Below are 11,661 nucleotides of genomic sequence, written 5' to 3' on the forward strand. Positions count from 1 at the left end.
CAAATCCAGCTCAAATTTGCCTTGTAATGAAGTCGTGAAAAGCGTTGTTGGAAAACCTTCTTGTGCATGCGCGGCACGCAAATTTGTTGCCAATAAGCAAGCGAAAACAATTTTTATATGGCTTGCAAGGGAGCTGTGAGAGTCAGGGAGTCGGGAAGAGGGAGTAAAGTATTAGGGAGCCTGCTGCCTTAGTTGCCTATGCGTGCAGCGTGCGCGTCTGGTTGCTTCTACATTTCATTTATATACATATATATATATAGTAAATGTGTATGTACATATAACATTTTTGTTTGGGGGGGGAAACTTCCCTTGTCGGGGTTGCTTAGCTACGTCGAAATGTAGGTCATGTTGGGCTGGGAGACATCGTGCAACGAGCAAACGCTAAAGCCAAACGCCAGCGGCAACGGCAACGGCAACTGGAGCTGCGTCCCATTTGAACTCTGCACTCGCAACATTCCCCACTCGTAACTCACACACACACACATACACACACACACACACACACACACGCGCGCGCAAACATACATTTCCGGGCCGAAATGAGAGAGAGTGTGGGCCTTGGTGTCATGAATACTTTAGCATGGGGCGTGGCAAGTGTGGCACAGAAAACCGAGACCCAAGCTCACGAGCCATGTTCCCAGACTCCAATTCTCTGTCATATCTGGTTATGGGGCGTATTCATCAACTGCCTCATGCTTATTATAATGAAAATTTCATTACAAAATTGAATGTTGACGTGTCGCATGTGTTGAGCCGAGTTCAGTCGAGCGCTTCAGCTGCCTCACTTTACTTGCCACTTGCCACCACCGGAATAAGAGTCTATTGAATTTTACTGCTGGCGATGCCAAAAATAAATTCCATTTTTCTTTTGTATTCACAAATGTGTATATTAATTGCACTCATCGAATGTATGACAATAAAATAAACGTATATGAAAAGGGGTTCTTATACCTGTCAGGCCATTTGATAAAAGGGTATTATAATTCACTAGCTGAAAATAACATTTGTGGATTATATTTCTAATTGATCAAATAACATAGTTAATCCAAATTTGGTTGGCATTAAAATAAAAGAATTTTGATGAAAATAGGAAAGTTAAGTCAAGTGTACTCGACTGTGAGATATCCTCTACCCATTTTCAATAAAAAGCCAAACAGTGCACAATTATTTATAAAATATATCGAATGAATATACCAAAAGATAGTGTAATAACTATGGTATGTTATATTTTAAATGTGATTCTATACCAAAATATATATCTTGGTATAATTTTGTGTCTTTACGATGTATTAATTTGATATATTTCAAGTAAAAAACGCCTTCAATCGAGTCTTAGTTGCTTTAGCTGACAATGTGATTTATTTGGTACTAGAATGCAGTACAATACAGTATTTTTGCAGTTTTGTTTATTATATTTATATAATATTGTTTTATTAAAAATGAGTAGCGGGTATCTCACAGTCGAGTACACTTGACTGTAGCTTTCTTTTTTTATTTATTTTATTTTGTTTAGCTTTTTACCATTAACAAAGTGTCGTGTATAATTAATATTATCGATATTATAGAAATAATCTATAATACAAATTATTTATTAACTTTTACTGTATAAATTTAGACAGCGTTCCACTTGCATAGTATAGTGAGTACATAACATAGTACATAGTATTGTGAGTTCACACTGCGAACTCTGCTGACTCTTCTTTTATCTCGATGACTTATTTTGGTTCATGTCGACTTAGGCAGTTATCACTGGGTATTTACTTATCAATCACTCAATTAGCTGGCATTTTTTGCTGGTCTTGTTTGTGCTTCATTCTTGACTAGAGCTACTAAATTAATTTTCAGTGCACTTTGCTGACCTAGTTAGTTTGCCAAAAAAAAAAAAAAAAACATGTTGCTGTTGCATTTCGTTTCGCCATTCGATGTTATTTATTTGACGTGCCTGAAATATCTTAAACTACGTTCTTCAATGGGGTTTTATAACACATTCCACATTGCCATTCAAGGTTTTTTTGTAGACTTTGCCAATGACAATAATTTGCAATCAGGCTAAGTGACGTTGCACATTCTGTTTGCCATCGTCTCTTTTGGATTTTGGGTGAATTTTTTGTGTCCAGTTGGGTTACGAGCCAGAACTTAAGTGCTTGGACTTTTTTTTCTTTCTCTCTACGGTTGTTGGCAAGACTTTTAACTAAATGCGAATTGCCTGACAAATTTGTTATTGGAAAACACATACTTGAGTTGGTTGGAGAAAATGCGCTGAAGTTGCCTAAAAGTTTGTTCAACCGATAAGAAGTTGGCAATTAATAAACTAGTTTAAATAGAAATTGTTTTTAATTATATTAATTGTCAGTTGTAAAATATATACCATATATAATTCGAAAAATAATAGAAAAGAAATTAAAATATACATATTTCTAATGTTTTCTTTATGAAAATTGATTCACATATTCTAATAAAGTGTTTAGATTTTATATTTTAATTAAATGTTACGTATTTCTTAAGTTATGCTTTATGTATAAGCAAACTAAAGTTTTGTTTGTTTCTTAACGAAAGGAATTGCGAGCTGTATGATAAATATAGTATTATAATTTAACTTATTTTTAAAGTATTGAATAAATGTTAGCTTTTATTATGTGTTCTAAAATGATCCCTTTAAATTGGAAAATATAAAGAAATTTAAAGGTTAATATTTTTATGTATACAATACTTTTCTTTGATGAACTTTTTATGTTCGTCAGCAATTTCTACTCAACAGTGTGGCACACAGTGCGTATGCGCAATAAAGCAAGCATTGTGCAATTGCCTCAGAGTCTAGAGTCTAGACATTGATGTTGATGTAGGGAAGAAAGTTGCGCGGAGGTGGAGGTGGAGTACTCGTAAAGCACATGTCAAAATGACTAATAGCTCATCAAACTTTCATTTCAACCTTTTTCATTTTTATTTTCTCTCTTTTCTCGACGTTTGCGAGTCATTTTTCTACATGGCTGGAGAAACTTTCGACAAGCATTTATGAAGAAAAGTTTGGTGCGAAGGCGAGCGAAGGCAATGGCCCATTGACTGGCGATCCATAAACACATACACCCACATATACACACCCACGCACACACACACTTTGTAGAGGATATCTGGTTGTGTGTTGTGTTCTGTTTGTTAGCACCCGTTCAAATTGGAATTGGTGGCACATGCAATAATTTGATTTCGCAAACAAAAAAGCTGAAAAAAAGAGAAAAGAAAACCCAAAGCCATATTTGCGAGTGTAAACAAAATGTTGACGTTTTCGTTTTGGGCTTTTCAATTTCCCTGGCCTCATACACTCTACTCGTGGGCGTAATGAGACGCTTGCTCTATGCCTCCTTCAGTCTGTTCTGTTGTGCTGTGCTCATGTTTTATCGATACACGTTGCATGGAGGTGAGCCTACCTGCCCCCACCACCGTTTGTGGAGGCACGACAACAATTTTCTAACTGGCAGGCGCCGCATTTTCCATTTCGTTCCATTCCATTTACCTTTATACCCTCGGCTATATAACAAAATAGCTGTGTCTGGCTCTGAGGATAACAACGTTTTATCTCTCAGACTGATTGAATCGATCGACGTGGTAATATTATGTCAATAAATTCAGGGAGAATGCAGGGTATTGTTCAGTCAACCCCACGTGACACACTTTTCAACTTGTTGTCGATTTACTTTTGTTTGCCATCCGAAAATCGGTTTTTGCGGACGCCCAACTGACACGAAACCCTGTCCAGGACACGACACGAACAGGACAGCAACAAGAAGAGCCTTCAGCGACTAGATACAAGTACGGAGTAGCTACGTTTATGAGTATTGACAGGAAATTGGGACTGGCAGACAGGCAGATATTAGGACGATTCCTCCGACAAACCACAAACTTTTGATTGCCATTGACGCGCCGCGTGTTGAGTTTGCAAAAATAAAAGCGGAGGCCTCAATAAAACTGAAGCTAAAATGAAAATGGGCTCGTGTTATTAGCAAATAGACATCGATACTCACGTATATATAACAAAATACATATATACATATATCATTTCCCTTTTATTTGGGTTTGCGTGCGTCGCCTTCGCTTTGGTCTTCGTCTCTGGAACTTCGCTTCAGTTCTTTGCCATATAATCGCCCAAATAAAGCTAAAAATAATTTGAATTTTATTGCTGCAAATGACAAAAACTTTATATATGGGTTTGATTTATTTGTTTAACAGCGATTGGTTTGCCCCATTAAAGGTGCCTTGTGGACAGTTCTCTGACTTTTCTCTGTCTGTCTGTCTGTTTGTCTGCTCTGACGTGGCAAGTGGCACGTAGATAGATCATTGTTCAAGTATAGAGACCGCATGGACACACCCTTTTTTTGATGGCTGGTCATATTAATGTTTGGCAATCAATAAATGCCGGAACTCAATTGAGAGCTATGCACATAATATCTACGAATATAAATCTTTAACATTCTCAAACTGAGTGGAGAGACAAATTGAGAATCTTTCCCAAGAGAACATTGAGTTATGTAAACTAGAAAAAAATAATTTTAAAAAAAATCGAGCATAAAAAGGATATGTAATCTACTCTCTTTATCTATTAAACAATACTGTAGATGCCAATCTAACCAAACTACATAACAAATATTCATCTATAATAAAATATGTGACATCAATTTAAATTAAAATGTTTAATAGTCATCAGTCGCATTTTTGGTTGTATATTTCTTCCATATTAATATGATAGTTGTATAAAGAGATTTAATAAATTTATTATGAGATTTCAGCATTGTTATTTTTTAAGAGTATTTATAAAACATTACATAAGATTTTGAAACTAAGTCTTAGAATTTGAATATGTAAACAACTTAATAATTTAGGTTGAACAAAAATATTGCATAAGAATTGCACAATTCTTTAAAGTGTCAATTTTGTCAAAAATCGAATTTGATTTCTTCAACTTTAACGTTCTTACGAAAACGATTAAAAATAGAAAATTAAATATTACTCAAGATTTTTACAAGTGAGTCAAGTGTGACTTTAAGACTAATAAATCTAATAAAATCGTATTCTAAAAATATATTTAATTAATATACCACAAACATTTTAAATATACCGAGGGCTACATTTTGTATAAATAAATATATTTATATTCAAAATATACCATAGAATACAAAATATACTATATTGCTAGACATCTAAGACCCCCAAAGTAATTAAGAACAAATACAATTTTAGAGTTTGCGTTTTCCTATAAAAAAAATTTGAAGCAAGTTTTTTGTTCAATTTCTTCAAATCGTAATTCTACAATACTATATAATACAACTATAACTATAACTATAACTATAACTATATAACTATTCAAACAAAATGTTTATCGAAAAGCCTAAATCGCCCGCTAACAAGAACAAACTTAAGTAGACAAATCAAAACAATGGAAACTTTCCTTGAATATCACTTTATTGGTTGCCTGAATAAGATATGACCCGAGTACAGTTGGCCACAATTTGAGTATGGATGTAGAGTATATATAAGTATGTGTACACATAAATCGAAGGCCTATTATTCAATTAGCGTGACAAACGCACCTCATGCATAATGAACGATGCAGCAAGAATCAAGTCGAGGAGGAGAAGGTAAACAATTTTCTCTTTGTTGCTCAACTCGTCGATGGGCTAACTGTCACCGAAGAAGAAGACGAAGAACAGCAAAAACAAAGCGAAATTGGTGACCACATTTGATTGACTCGCAGATACCCTTTTGCAAATATTGACTAATTATATTAATGAGAGATACTTTGTCCCAATATTCTAATAGCTTTCTATGTTCTAAAATCGTTGTAGAATTGTTTTCGTTTAAACATTTCGTTTTTCATGAAAAGTCCAAAATACTTATTTCATGAGAGCACTCAGAAGAAAAGTGAAAATGCAACTAAGCCTATTAATAGAACCAAGAAAATGTCAGCAAAATGGTAGAAAGCGCATTAAAAATGCAAACTGAGGGCAGCTGCAGAACAGGCTGAAAATCAACAATGGTAAAATGAAAGTGGAAAATAATTAGCCATGTTGACAATACAAACAAGCTTTACACAGAACGAACGAAACTGGAATGTAAGGCTGACAAATACCTTGGAAATTAAATATGTAAATAAATGTCCTTGCAATATTAATAAATGATTCATTGTACATTATAATTAATGCTTTGAGTAAAATAAAAATAAAGAATAAAGAAAGCAACAGTCGAGTTTGTATATGGTACACCGCATTCTAGAAATATACCAAATGAATATGCCGATCAAAAATATACCGAGGGCTATATTTGGTATATCGGTATAGTAACACTTCTAAAATATATATATATAAAAAGTATACAAATTTCTGTTCTATGTGTAGCAGGTATAAAAATTAAATTAAATTGTATTCGTCTCGTTTTTTACAGGGTATTTTGTTGAACAGTGTTGTGGGCTGGTTGCTGTTATGTCGCACTGATTGCTGTTTTTGTATATTTTTCTTCCATTTTTTATGACTATGACATTTTTACATTATTTCGCCTGAATACTTAACCTTGCCTGAATAACGTGAAACTGTGAGAAGGAATGAAAGCAAAAAGCAACAACGATAACCCATTTGTAATTTATATGACATGCAACCGTGCGACTAATTAAAGCCATGCTGCGGTTACTTGTTTTAATTTTATATTTTCTGTGTGCCTGTTATTACTATTATGCTTATTCTTATTCAGTGCAATTGCAACTACTTGAGCTTCAACCTGCTGCCAACAGGCAGCAACCTGGCCAGTCTTAATCATTTTTGCATTGCATGCAACGGCAACTTGCCACTGGCAACTCGCAAGAGGCAAATTGCCAAGGGGAATTGCGATAGGCAGGAGTGAGCCGGAAACTTTATCGCCTTTCCTCTTGCCAGGGATTAAAGGTGCGATAAAATAAAACAAGCAATGCGAGGCATTGTAACATCAAGAACAACCACAACAGGACCAACTCCAGCACAAATAACAAGAGTAAACGTAAATGGAAGTGAAAAATAGAAATTCTTCACATCGACTCCTGAAATACGCTTTCAACGACTAAATATAGAAATCTTACATACATATCGGTCCATAAGTTTTAGTCGGAATATTCATAGTGAAAAATACCATTTTATTTAATACGAGTATGTAAGTATATTTGTTTTTTTTTTTTGTACAAATTGGTCACACTGAAGTGATGTCTCCCTATCTCTCTCTTTCTTGAGATTGATCACATGATCACACATGTGGTGTGGTGTTGAATTAAATTAAATTAATAAATTATAACTGATTATATAAAGAATATAACAAAAGAATACCTAGTATTTATGTGTATTCGTTTAAAGAGTGATTTTTTCAATAGTTTATTTTATAACCGATAGTTTATTCAATTTTGCAGAAACCGTCAACGCGGGTATCTCTGGTGTTCTACTCAATGTTTATAAATTTAACACATTTAAAAATTAACAACAATAATACAACATAAATTCAAAATGATTTTTAAACAATAAAATAAATGGCATCAGTAAATTAGATATTTGAAAGAATCGAAACGATGGTAATAATTTGTTTTTTTTTATGCTTAATTGAGTACGACTAAAGAGTTGATATTATATATATATGTATATATTTTCAACTATATCCGCTGGATCATGATCATCCTTGACGAACTCTTTGAAAATGTTAAATATTTTGAGCATATAAGAAGACTGTGAAGTGTTGGGTGCTCACAGACCTTTCTCTTGGTGACCTGGGCTTGTTCTGATTTCATATGTACATATATTATACAATTTGTATAGGGTAGAGTATACAACAAGACGCACTTAGCACACACATGGAGGGGTTGTCAGGTGGGCGTTATACATTTACAACAAGACATGCAACGAAATGAGCACCTGACATGACATGGCAACGCTCCTGATGATGAAATGTGCTAAGGTCTTGGGGGAATGACTGTATATATGGGCAAGTGTGTGTGTGAGAGAGGGTCTGAGTATGAGTGTGAGTGTGTGGACTTTGCATGATGAACGAACTGATGGATCTCACTGAAACTTGAAGTGGCACCTCGGAGTACCACAGAAAGAAACAGCTAAATAAAGCAGTAACAATCCCCATTCTTTCTTTCTTCTTTATATACTCTGACATAGCGTTGTGTAATCATCGTTCAATTTACAGAATTGTTCGTTCATTTTTCATTATTAGTCGACTGGGATTCCATTGTTCTACGTCCGATAGTTTTAACTTAAAATACGCCTTAATAGAAATTTTAACGCTAAAATAAGTCCTGCGGCATCAGTTTGAATAGACGGACAATAAACTGCAAATGAATAATGAATGTAATAAAATCTAAGCAAGAACGAACTAACGATCAAAATTGAAAGATTAACATTGAACAACTGAACAAACAAGAACGATGAAAGTGAACATATAATATTTTTTTCGTTCAGTGGACTAACTATTTAGTTTTTTTTCTTTCGATCTCGAACGATCCAACAAAACTCTGAAATGATGTATTATATATTCTGTGCCAACAAATTTAAATTTAAAGGAGAAGGTAAAATTTGCTAAATAATTCATATCTGTACTGATAAAATCTATCATATTTTTGTTTTTAATTTGCTGTCTAATTGTTGGACCTAGTTCTATGTGTATATACATATGTTACATGGCTATGTAAAGTTTGTCACATTATATCGAAAGACACTTAGCTCAGTCTTTTCCCATTTGTGTCGTACCCTAATCTATTTGCGTAGTGCAAATATCGCTCTGACTTTTTTACTCTATCAACATTTGGCAAACGAAATCTTTGCCGATGCCTCCATTATCTTTCACTTTCATTAGCAAATATTTAGCAAACATTGGAAAGTTAAGACTCAGCTATAAAAGACTCGTATATTTAGATCATGTGCATCAGTCGCAATTATATCATATCACAATGAAGTCAATTGCTCAACTCTTTGTCTGTCTCGTCGTATTGCTTAATTTAATAGTGGGTCTTCATGCAGGACTCTTTTTTGTGAGAAACGGCGTCATTTACTGCAAATTAAGCACCAGAAGATCCTGTGATAAAATCACGCCCACATGCGTGAAAGTCACAGTGGCTGCAGGTGATACTTGTAAATATTATAAAAACGAATGTCAATTTGATATTGACAAATGTTTGAGTAAGACACGTAAGTATTTATTATTAATCTAAGAACACTACAAATATTTAAGACTGTAAATACAATCCACAGAATTTGGACGTCTAGGTGAAGTAACAGCTGCGACTGATTGTATGTCTATTTCAGTTGGAGCCACTGGCACTTGTTAAAAAATTTAAGTTTCAACTAAAATATTTTATTATTTATTCCTCTTTAAAGCGTACATGAAATGTAAAGAATATTTTGTTAAATAAAAAACTATGAATAAAATAAATAAAAATATTCAAGAAAATTATTTTAAATTCCAATGTTTTAATACTTGAAGTGTCCTGAGGTTTAGTTAGCGCTTAGCAAACAGATAAATAGAGAAAAAATAAAATTGGTTTTCTTAAGAGCGCTTCTCATCGTTTAGTTCAAAATTTACCTGTGCGAAAAGAAATTACGAATTTTTTGCAGTCCGCTGCCAAAAGATCATTTTTAAATCTGCTATTTATAGGGTGGAAGGATAATAACTTTGGCCTTCCAAAAAAATCCCATAAAGTAGATATATTCTTAATCAGGGTCAACAGCTGAGACGATATAGCCGTGCCTGTCTGTCTGTCTGTCTGCCTGTCCGTATGAAACACTGGATCTCATAAACTGTACTATATAGAGCTACAATTTTGACAGCACTTGTATTGTTGCACGCAAAAGGCCGATAATAACGTTTTTATGGATCCTATTTGGTTGGGATCGAATACAAATTCTAGAAGTTGTTTAAAATTAATTTTATATGGTAAAAATCGACTGGTGCTGTCGTGTTTTAGTTGTTTTGGCAAACTGGTGACAAACTGGTATATTTGACAATTTATGGTAAATTTTGTAAGGTTACACAATAGTATTTCTTTTTTATATTAATGTGGTATATTTTTAGAATAATGTCATACTGTTTCGTTTTATTTGAAATGGGTAGCGGGGATTTGACAGTCGAGTACCCCCGACTGCAGATTTCTTACTTGCTTCCATTCATGTCATTGCATCGCTTTCTTATTATTTTAAATATATTTTATGCGTTTAAAAACGTCAACGAGGTTATATTGCTCCATTTGGAAATATTTTGTGGACCGAATTCGATTTTGCGACATTTTCAAATTGTAAACTAAGCAAAATCCGCTGGAGCAGAAGGTTGCTTTTTCATTTCTAAAATTCTCAGCTTATTTACTCGCGGAAAAGCAATATATTTGTGCAATGCAAGCAATTTTATAGTGACAATCTTGGCAAGCTTTATGACTCTAAATTTGACACGGAAATTTTTCACGGTGATTTTTTTTCATAAGGAGAACAGCGCTTACGGCTCTGTTATGTTACGATATATTAAGAAAACTTGAAAACTATTTTTACGTTATTATAGAATAATATTAATACTGTCATTAACTATCGCTGTCACTAGACATAGAGAAATTGTAATGTAATAACTATTACTAGAAATACATTTGTCTGATGATTGGTCTCTAAGTTGAACCATTCCCTATTCTTTGATGCAGATGCGATTATAAAATGTGCCAACTAAGCATTCAATGCACGTTTGTCAAACCGGAAACAGCAGTGCGTCCATTTTGATGATTGCGTTTCCGTCTGCGCTTTCGCGAGGAAAAACGGAACAATTATTCATTTTATCATCTGTAACAAATACAACAACAAACAAACACAGACACTCACATACTGGTTGGCGATGATATATGCTGCAGTTTTTGTGTGCTCTGAGTTTTAATTGCAGTCGCAAAACATGAAAGGGAATTTACCATAAATTGCATATTTTCAAGGCAAAATACAGCAAAAATGTGGTTATGCGTCACATACTCACTCTCTCTTTCTCTTTCTCTCTCGCTTATCCAGAAGCACCCAACCGTTCAAATGAGAGGGTAAATTTATGAAAGTACGTTTTTAGTACTGTGTTCCATATATAGTATTTTGCCTTGAATAATAAAAAGAGCCTCGGGATACGTTTAGCATTCAGAAACAAAAAGGCAAAAACATTAAGGTCTCGATGATAAATAGAGCGAACGTGGATTTAAGGGAGACTTATTCAAAAAATATAAATTTGATAGATTTAATTTCTGGTTTCATTCTCTGCTAATTGAGATAAGAGTTATGAGGCTTAAAGTTGTATACGCAGTTGAAGTTTATATATCTATCAATAACGATTGCATTTCATATTATGGTTAGATTATATTATTTATTTGTTATTGTTAGGCTACAATATATTTTAATATAACAATATATAAACTTAAACATTTCTATTAAGTTTTAATTGAAGCACAGGGTAACCTTTGATTCATCGACAGTCCTTTGCAATATTTTAAATTAGCTTTTTCGTAAACTGAAATTTTAAAAACTAGATCTTTAGTATTTAGTGATAAAAAGGTTCAAAGTTATAAGACACTTAAAAAATTTTTATTAATTTCCACTCAAAGGGTTTCTAGAAAAATTATTTCAAATATAAATTTGCGGATCGAAAAAATTA

Source organism: Drosophila sulfurigaster, chromosome 3 (assembly GCF_023558435.1).
Source record: "Drosophila sulfurigaster albostrigata strain 15112-1811.04 chromosome 3, ASM2355843v2, whole genome shotgun sequence".
Taxonomy (NCBI): Eukaryota; Metazoa; Arthropoda; class Insecta; order Diptera; family Drosophilidae; genus Drosophila; species Drosophila sulfurigaster.